Source organism: Pseudorasbora parva, chromosome 10 (genome assembly GCF_024679245.1).
Source record: "Pseudorasbora parva isolate DD20220531a chromosome 10, ASM2467924v1, whole genome shotgun sequence".
NCBI classification, from domain to species: Eukaryota; Metazoa; Chordata; class Actinopteri; order Cypriniformes; family Gobionidae; genus Pseudorasbora; species Pseudorasbora parva.
The window spans coordinates 39,337,330-39,348,305 of NC_090181.1; positions in this window are offsets into that span (position 1 = coordinate 39,337,330).

A 10,976-nucleotide genomic window follows, 5' to 3' on the forward strand; every position below is an offset into this window, starting at 1 on the left:
AAAGTGATTTTTAAATGTGATTATTGGTACATTTTACCAATATTTACCATACTTTCAACAATTTAAATATAAAAATAAATGTTTGTATGTTTGATTTTGGGGTTAAATATGACTTGACTTCTGATCTTGTTAAAGAAACAATTTTTATTTCCTAGATGAATGTTTTATATATATATATATATATATATATATATATATATATATATATATATAGGTCCTTCTCAGAAAATTAGCATATTGTGATAAAGTTCATTATTTTCCATAATGTAATGATAAAAATTAAACTTTCATATATTTTAGATTCATTGCACACCAACTGAAATATTTCAGGTCTTTTATTGTTTTAATACTTATGATTTTGGCATACAGCTCATGAAAAATCTAAAAAATAAATTGCATATTTCATCCGACCAATAAAAGAAAAGTGTTTTTAATACAAAAAAAGTCAACCTTCAAATAATTATGTTCAGTTATGCACTCAATACTTGGTCGGGAATCCTTTTGCAGAAATGACTGCTTCAATGCGGCGTGGCATGGAGGCGATCAGCCTGTGGCACTGCTGAGGTGTTATGGAGGCCCAGGATGCTTCGATAGCGGCCTTAAGCTCATCCAGAGTGTTGGGTCTTGCGTCTCTCAACTTTCTCTTCACAATATCCCACAGATTCTCTATGGGGTTCAGGTCAGGAGAGTTGGCAGGCCAATTGAGCACAGTAATACCATGGTCAGTAAACCATTTACCAGTGGTTTTGGCACTGTGAGCAGGTGCCAGGTCATGCTGAAAAACCAAATCTTCATCTCCATAAAGCTTTTCAGCAGATGGAAGCATGAAGTGCTCCAAAATCTCCTGATAGCTAGCTGCATTGACCCTGCCCTTGATAAAACACAGTGGACCAACACCAGCAGCTGACATGGCACCCCAGACCATCAGTGACTCTGGGTACTTGACACTGGACTTCAGGCATTTTGGCATTTCCTTCTCCCCAGTCTTCCTCCAGACTCTGGCACCTTGATTTCCGAATGACATGCAAAATTTGAGCAACAGTCCAGTGCTGCTTCTCTGTAGCCCAGGTCAGGGCTGTTGCACGGTGGCTCTGGATGTTTCTACTCCAGACTCAGTCCACTGCTTTTCCATTATGGAAAATAATGAACTTTATCACAATATGCTAATTTTTTGAGAAGGACCTCTATATATGTACCGATCAGGCATAACACTATGAGGACCTAAAAATATGACCTAATATTGTGCCTTTTGCTGCCAAAACAGCCCTGACCCATCGAGGCATGGACTCCACTAGACCCCTGAAGTTATGCTGTTGTATCTGGGACCAAGCTGTTAGCAGCAGATCCTTTAAGTTCTGTAAGTTATGAGGTGAGGCCTCCATGGATCTGAGTTGTTTGTTCAGCACATCCCACAGATGATTGATTGGATTGAGAGGGCAAGTCAACCCATCAAACTCATTGTGCTCATCAAACCATTCCAGAACCATTTTTGCTTCGTGGCGGCGCATTATCCTGCGGAAAGAGCCACAGCCACCAGGGAATACCATTAGAAAGGGTGTACATGGTCTTAGGTGGGTGGTACGTGTTAGAGTAACATTCACATGGATGGCAGGACCAAAGGTTTCCCAGCAGAACATTTCCCAAAGCATCACACTGCCTCCTGCGGCTTGCCTTCTTCCCATAGTGCATCCTGGTGCCATGTGTTCCCCAGGTGTTCTCAGCATGGTTGGCGGCTATGCAGCTCCATACTCAACAAACTGCGATACACTGTATTCTGACACCCTTCTATCAGAACCAGCATTTACTTCTTAAAATAATTTGAGCTACAGTAGCTCATCTGTTTGATCGGACCACACGGGCCAGCCTTCGCTCCCTTTTATGCCTGATTGGTGTATGTATTATGAAGATGTATGCATTATATGTAATTTTACCTAAAAACTGCAAGGATCATCCCAATTTCAAGCCTCTGCATTGTCACTGTTTTAGTTCTTCTATCACTGGACCAGCAGATGTCTCCAGTGTGCAAAATCCAGAAAGGCCCTATTCATATGCACAGCACTGTAACAGGGAAAATATGCTTGAGGAACAAGCTGGGGTTTCTTACATTCTTAAAAGCCTCCAGGCCCATTTAGAAAACAGATAACGGTATAGTTAACACCTCTGAAGACTAAACTCTGAATCAAAAGACAATGTATATTAAAGCAGATTGGGTGAGGTGATTTTAGGTTTCACGGTCAGGTGCTCGGCTGAGATGTCATAAATGCAACTTTACAAACAGACAAATGTCATGCTGACATTTCAGAGCACCATTTCTTGACTAAATGTCAGTTCTCTAACTGAAGTACGGTGAGCTGACGGTGGCAATCCAAAGACTCAGTGAAACGCATCACATGATAGCCCACGGGAACTTCCTGCTAAATAAAGCTATCAACAGCACTTTCTGGTCTTTCAACATTCTCAGAATTAAAGCGGTGGTTCTGTGGTTTTTTCTAGGCTTGGTTGTGTTTATGGGGTGCAGTATAACATGTCTTAATACTTGTTTTTTTTTAAAACACTGTATTTTTCTTATATTTGTATACCTTTATTAGGGTATACCTTTATGACAATATCTCCGTTTGCATTGAACTTTCAGCGCTGTAACTTTGCAGATACTGTTAATGCTCAAGCAGCAACATTACACACTAACTAAAGTTAAAAAAGTGAAATCGCATGCAACCGCCCCTTCAGAGGTTTCACTAGGAATTTTTCAACAGCAATTTCATTTTTGGTTCCTGGAGAGCATTCCATGGAAATGTTTTTCCTTAGTGTGAAGAACATTTGAATAATCTAAAAAATCTTCTTTTTTTCACTACAAATAACCTTTTTTTGCAATGAAAGATGGACTCGTAGAGTGCCGACAAATAATCTTTAAGTGTTTATTTTGCCTATCAATCTATATGGAAAACAATATGATGCTGCCTTGAGGACCTTAATCATGTTGATGCAATTCAAATGTTCAAATATAAACATTTTCAATTACTATATGCAATTCAAAATGTTAATATAATTTGCAGTATCCACTCACGTGGCACCATGTGAAAGCAGATACTGTGCTGTGACATGCAGTAACAGCCCGAGTCTTCACAACATACTGTTCCCTTCATTCAGATTTGATTGTGTTTGTTGATTTGCATTGTAAAATAGATGTATGCTGTAATGATGCTGTTTTGTATGAACAAGCTTATTGGGAAGTCTTTTTTATCTATTAAAGATAGCCCAAAAAAAATACAAAGCACTTTCTCTTAATCCCTTAAACAGCGTAAAGAAAATATAATCTGCATTTACATAATGTTTTTCAGAGTGCTGACTGTAAGCATAGTGTTAATTCTGCATCATCACAGAGTTTTTCCTTCCTGGTTTCCTCAGTGGAGCTCTTGTCAAGCACTGGTCTTTGTACAGCTTTATTGGATTATGAAAAGCACTGTACATGTAAATTGAACTGACATCTGCCCCTAAAGTAACCAGACCACCATAGGAAGACAGCTGTCGTCTCTAAGTTCTGCTTAGTTGTGAAAGTCAGCATAAACTCAAAATTGACCCTATTTGTTTTCTTTATACATATAAAACATCTGTGCATGCATTTAAAAAAAAAAAAAAACTTTTTTTTTGTTTGTTAAAGGAGGCATAAAACAAAAGTTGTGATTAGTCTTTTCTTATCTATTGTGATGTACAGTACAGGCCAAAAGTTTGGACACATTACTATTTGTAATGTTTTGAAAGAAGTTTCTTCTGCTCATCAAGCCTGCATTTATTTGATCAAAAATACCTAATTTATTTTTAATATTGTGATATATTACAATTTAAAGCTACACTGTGTAACTTTTTTTGTTTATTCTTAGCTAAAAACACTTAGTTCTTTCAAAAATATATGTGCTCAGTAATGTATATTTACTTCTTTCAAGTAATAAAGTTCTCGTAAGTTTATAATATGCCATTGAAAATACATACGGGTGAGGGGTTCGAATGCCGGTCGCCATGTTGCCCCTCCATCTTGAAAGTACATTAGCCAAAGAGGGACATACCTGTAAATTCAAGCTTCGCTTTTCGTGTTTTAACACTCGATGGCAGTCATGAACAAGGTCGAACTGGAAGCCATGTTAATCTTGGACTAAATCAGCCACCGTAGGAGTTAAAACGAAATCGGAATTGAGGAACAGAAACTAATATTCACTGGATGGTCATATACCTTTTTACCAGATGGGGGAAAATATCACACAGTGTAGCTTTAAAATATTTGGTTTTCAATTTATTATACTTTAAATTATTATTTATTTCTGTGATGCAAAGCTGAATTTTCAGGATGGTTACTCCGGTCTTGAGTGTCACATGATCCTTCAGAAATCATTCTAATATGATGATTTATTATGAGTGTTGGAAACAGTTCTGCTGCCTAATATATTTGATGAATAAAAGGTTCAAAAGAACTGCATTTATTCAAAATAAAAACATATTTTTAAATAATATAAATCTCCTTTACTATCATTTTGTATCAATTTAACACATCCTTGCTGAATAAAATTAGTGATTTATTTAAATAAATAAAAAAAACGACTGAGCCCAAATTACTGACCAGTAGTGTATATTGTTGTTACAAAAGATTTCTATTTTTAAAACATTTGCTTCTTTTTCTTTTCTTTTTTTAACTTTTATTCATCAAAGTATTATAAAAAAAAAAAGTATCACAGGTTATGAAAAATATTAAGCAGCAGAACTGTTTCCAACTTTGAAAATGAATCATCATATTAGAATGATATCTGGAGGATCATGTGACACTGAAGACTGGAGGAATTGTGTTGAAAATTCAGCTTTGCATCACAGAAATAAATGATCATTTAAAGTATAATAAATTGAAAACCAATTATTTTAAATTGTAATAATATATCACTATATATATATATATATATATATATACACTCTAAAAAATGCTGGGTTAAAAACAACCCAAGTTGGGTTGAAACTGCACCGACCCAACAATTGGGTTGTTTTAACCCAATGGTTGAGTTGTTCTTACCCAGCAATTGGGTTGTCTTAAGCAACATTTAACCCAACCACTGGGTTAAAACAACTCAACCATTGGGTTAAAACAACCCAATTGTTGGGTCGGTGCAGTTTCAACCCAACTTGGGTTGTTTTTAACCCAGCATTTTTTAGAGTGTATATATATATATATATATATATATATATATATATATATATATATATATATATATATATATATATATATATATATATATATATATATGCATTTTTGATCAAATAAATGCAGGCTTGATGAGCAGAAGAAACAAATAACAAATAGTAATGTTTCCAAACTTTTGGCCTGTACTGTATATCCGAGAAAAACTGCTTGTGGCACTGAATATTGATTTGATTGAATGAATATTGTTTGCTATTGGTCGATCTCATGTGATTGACAGGTTGCCCCGCCCTCGCACCATATCATCGGAGATGAGGGATGTGGCTGCAAGAGAAAGGAGGAGCTAATTAAGACTCTGGCACCTTGATTTCCAAATGACATGCAAAATTTGCTTTCATCCGAAAAAAGTAAGTGGCTTGACCTGGGGAATGCAGCACCTGTAGCCCATTTCCTGCACACGCTTGTGCACGGTGGCTCTGGATGTTTCTACTCCAGACTCAGTCCACTGCTTCCACAGGTCCCCCAAGGTCTGGAATCGGTCCTTCTCCACAATCTTCCTCAGAGTCCGGTCACCTCTTCTTCTTGTGCAGCGTTTTTTGCCACACTTTTTCCTTCCCAAAGACTTCCCACTGAGGTGCCTTGATACAGCACTCTGGGAACAGCCTATTCGTTCAGAAATTTCTTTCTGTGTCTTACCCTCTCGCTTGAGGGTGTCAATGATGGCCTTCTGGACAGCAGTCAGGTCGGCGCTCTTACCCATGATTGCGGTTTTGAGTAATGAACCAGGCTGGGAGTTTTTAAAAGCCTCAGGAATCTTTTGCAGGTGTTTAGAGTTAATTAGTTGATTCAGATGATTAGGTTAATAACTCGTTTAGAGAACCTTTTCATGATATGCAAATTTTTTGAGACAGGAATTTTGAGATTTTTCATGAGCTGTATGCCAAAATCATCAGTATTAAAACAATAAAAGAAATATTTCAGTTGGTGTGCAATGAATCTAAAATATATGAAAGTTTAATTTTTATCATTACATTATTAAAAATAATGAACTTTATCACAATATGCTAATTTTTGGAGAAGGACCTTTATGAGTTAATGTATATATGCGTATGCATGTGTGGATGGATGGATGGAAATTTGTCAGCAAACAACAATTCACTATACGAATGCATTTCATCCATACAACAATTCCCAAATGACATATTGCACATTAATAATTACATAATCCTAATATTACACTACACCTACACTTAAATGACAATACCCAACACATTTCCCATTTACTCTCACCCACACACACTTATTATTCAATAATTTAACTGACAGTGGAATTAGAGAGAATTTATACTTTTTAAATGTGCAGATAGGTACCCTATATCTCCTGTCCGAGGGCATCAGCTCATACTGAAGAATATGGCTTGGAGCACCAATAATTTTAAGGCTCTGCTTCTTTACAGACATACAATTTCTCTTGTTGATATTTTAGTTCTTCTTTTTTTTAACAGAGTTTTTAACACTGTGGACTTCCTGGTAATTTGCGTCATCTGATTTGTTAGAATGTAAATTTTTTATTTAGCAAGGACACATTTCTGTACTGTGAAACCCACAAATGACTCTGCTTATCTCATGTCTCCAGTACAACATTCTTTATTTGCATTTATTTTGCTTACAAGCAACATGCAACTGTAATAAACTTCATCTGGTTTATCTAGTTATTCTGAAAAGAAAGGAAAAAAATTCCCAGCAGGCTACAAAAGCAAAGAAAGGTTTAGACACATCTAATCGTTTACTTTCATTATACCTTTTTCCAACACTGAAATAATAGTGATCATCAAAAACCATGGGAAAAAACCTTCATACAGTATGCAGGCCCCATTTATTATTGTGTACAAAGCTCATTTCAAGGATTTCTTTTTTGTGTGTTTTTTTGTTGTTGATTAATTGATTGATAGATAAATAATAATGCGTCCAAGGTCTAAAGGAAAAAATGCACTAAACATCACAGAATGTAGCAAAATAACCGTCCATCAGATGCTAGTTTGAATATTAGTAAAATTCATTTGTTTGAGGAATTAAGCCTCAAGGAAACAGGCCTGTCAACAGCAGGCTCATTCATTTACAGTAACAAATAAAAGTACAAGATACAAATGCTGCTCACAAAAACTACTCAAAATAGCACAACTATATTTGCAACTTACTTTGCATTCCCTCACAGCATTTATGAAATGAAGCCTTTACTGACGTTTAGTTCTTGTGGCTTTTATGCTCTCTTTTTTGTGACTATTGTTTATATGCATCCACATTTTTTTCTCCTTTCTGGCCCTAAAGGAGTTTTGGTTCCTTGCCACTGCTGCCTTTGGCTTTTGGCTTGCTCAGTTGGGGACACTTAAATTTCAAATATATTACCAATCTGCCCTAGCCTGACAAGCCAGACCCACATCAAGATGTTTGGTCTGGAAACTCACCATAGACAGGGCTCAATCCGAGGGGCGGGATAAACGGTTGTCTTTCAAACTCCCTCTGCACGCGATAGGATAGCGCTACACCAACCAGAGCAGCGAAGGTGAAACAGAGCTTGTTGATAGATTAAACATTCGCCGTATCCGGTCAGCAAAACTCAGAACACATCTTCCCTTTTTAAGAATGACTTCAGTGCCGTTCTTTGTTCTTTTCTCAGAGAAAAGCTTAACTCCAAGTCTTCCAGAGTCGGGGTCAAAGCTGATTCGAAAGACCGCCGTTCGCCAGTTTCTGTGTTTACTAGAAGCACGCAAACGCAGCTCGGCCGTCGTCATTATGGCCCCGCCTGCCGACTCTATACACGATGTGATTGGCCCGTCCAGAGTGAGGGGAACATAGCTCAGAAGGGTATTGAGAGTTCGACACTTGCGGGCAGATTAAATTTGCTACCGCTAGGGTGCGTGTAGATTTCTAGGCTAGATCTGCCCACATTGACACTATATGATAATTGCACTGAGCTGGGTGACATCAACGTTTTCTCCAGAGAAAATTCTGTTGCATTATTTTCCTGTTTAACACTGTGAATCCAGCGTTTCTCTGTGGAGAGAGGAGAAACTTCCAGAAGAACAACCATCTCTTCAGCACTCCACCAATCAGGCCTGTAGAGAAGAGTGGCCAGATGGAAGCCACTCCTCAGTAAAAGGCACATGACAGCCCACCTGGAGTTTGCTAAAAGGCACCTGAAGGACTCTCAGATCACGAGAAACAAAATTCTCTGGTCTAATGAAACAAAGATTAAACTTTTTGGCTTGATTGGCTAGCACCATGTCTATAGGAAACCAGGCACCGCTCATCACCTGGCCAATACCATCTCTACAGTAAAGCATGGGGGTGGCAGCATCATGCTTTGGGGATGTTTTTCAGTGGCAGGAACTGGGAGATAAATACCTGCTCCAGAGCGCTTTGGACCTCAGACTGGGGCAAAGGTTCATCGATCAACAGGACAACGACCCTAAGCACACAGCCAAGATAACAAAGCCAACAGTGGCTATTGGACAACTGTGCATGTCCTTGAGTGCCCCAGCCACTTGTTGCAAAAATGCGCAGAAAAACAATTCCTAACACCACAAAACGCACTGACAAAGATATGCTATATGACCCACTGTAAAAAAAAAAAAACAACAACAACATAGTAATTACAAAGTTCAGTGTTTATTTTTGTGCAACATGGACTTCAATGTTTAATTTGTGTGATACCAAAGCATTTGATTTGTAGGCATATGTATTCCTCCTGCGAGCCTGTGCGCTTTACCTGAAGGTTCAGGGTTAGGCCTGGCAGCTGCGCACGGACTGGGACTGAAAATAATTCAGACTGACAAAATAATAAAAATGACATTCTTCTTCTTTTAAATAGTAATAATAATAATAGTAAAATAAATAATAACGACATTCTTCTTCTAAATAACAATAAGCGTCATAAATAATAAAAATCATAATAATATTAAGAATCTTACAAATTGTCATGCTATTATTAATGTGAATGAATGGTAGGCTACTCCACATCACATCATCATCACTATCGTACACCCCAATACATGTGACATAATACGAAAATAAATGCTAATTGTTTCAAAACATGTTCTGTAAAGTAATGCATTGTGATAGCTGTTTGGATGAGAAATTACCTATTTAAACTGCTGGAGTGCGCTTCTCAACCCCCACACTATCAACAGGGGTTTTTGTGGGTGCTCAAATAAAACTATTTCACTTTTTTCCACTTCCCTGATGGTCTCGATGGGTGCGTCTCAATCATCTCACTAGTTCACTAGTCAGGGCACTGATCAGGGAGTCAGCCCATTGACTTATGTCCTAATCACTGCCCTGACTAGTGGACTAGTAAGATGATTGAGACGCGCCCGATCTCCACGTCGGAGAAGTTTCGCTTCTTTGCCGTCTTCCGTGTATCCATGGCGTAAAATGAGGGCGTGGGGGAGGCGGAGACTTGAATATATAGGGGCGTGTTATTCTAATGACGATCGTTTTTCAGCCGACACATTTATCAAAGGCAGGTATTGCGTTCACCTGGATTGCAGAGGTACGCACAGCTTTATAAATCAGGCGGTGAGAGGAGTGTAAGCATAATCTTACGCCCACATATACACCCGTTTCTACGCAAGATTGATAAATGAGGGTCAATGGTGTGGGGGATGTTTTCTTGGCACACTTTAGGCCCCTTAGTGCCAACTGGTCATCATTTAAATGCCACAGCCTACCTGAGCATTGTTTCCGACCATGTCCATCCCTTTATGACCACCATGTACCTATCCTCTATTCTACTTCCAGTAGAATAATGCACCATGTCACAAAGCTCGAATCATTTCAAATTGGTTTCTTGAACATGACAATGAGTTCACTGTACTAAAATGGCCCCCACAGTCACCAGATCTCAACCCAATAGAGCATCTTTGGGATGTGGTGGAACGGGAGCTTCGTGCCCTGGATGTGCATCCCACAAATCTCTATCAACTGCAAGATGCTATCCTATCAGTATGGGCCAACATTTCAAAAGATTGCTTTGTTGAATTAATGCCACGTAGAATTAAGACAGTGCTGAAGGTGAAAGGTGGTCAAACACAGTATTAGTATGGTGTTCCTAATAATCCTTTAGGTGAGTGTATATAGTGGAGAAGGTGACGTTAGCTATAAGGATCAAGTGACGATCTGTAAGCAGTAAACTAACGTAGTATGACATACGTATCTACGGTTGTATTTTGTAATACAAATAATATTACCCTTTGTCATTAGACACACTATTTAGTTTTGTATGGTACTTGATGTTTCCTATTGTTACTGTACTAGCATCTTGCGTTATCTAGACAATGCTGTCTTTTTAAGAAACTTTCAATTTAATCAGAAATTGTTTAGACAGTCAATAAGTGGATGAATCACTACTTACTGCTTGAAGGAATACAGTTGGAATTGCCCCTTTCTTCAGTTTAAGACGTTGAGCGAAGCATGCTTGATATTGTCCCAGGTTATAAAAACTGTCCACGGTTGCTTCAGTAGACAGGACAAACGATTTTTAATTAAATTGTTGTTGGTGTTTTTTATGCATGAGATTAACATAAGAAGATGGAGGCAATGGTGTTTGAGACTCACAGTATGTGATGTCCATGTACTGAACTCTTATTATTTGACTATGGCAAAGTTAATTCAATTTGTCATTTTAGGGCACCTTTAAGGTGTATTTTTTTTTTTTTTAATACAATGTATCACTTACAGTAGACTATATTTTTAATCGAAAGAAGACATTTTTTTTTATTGTAGTGGAGAATATCTTTGA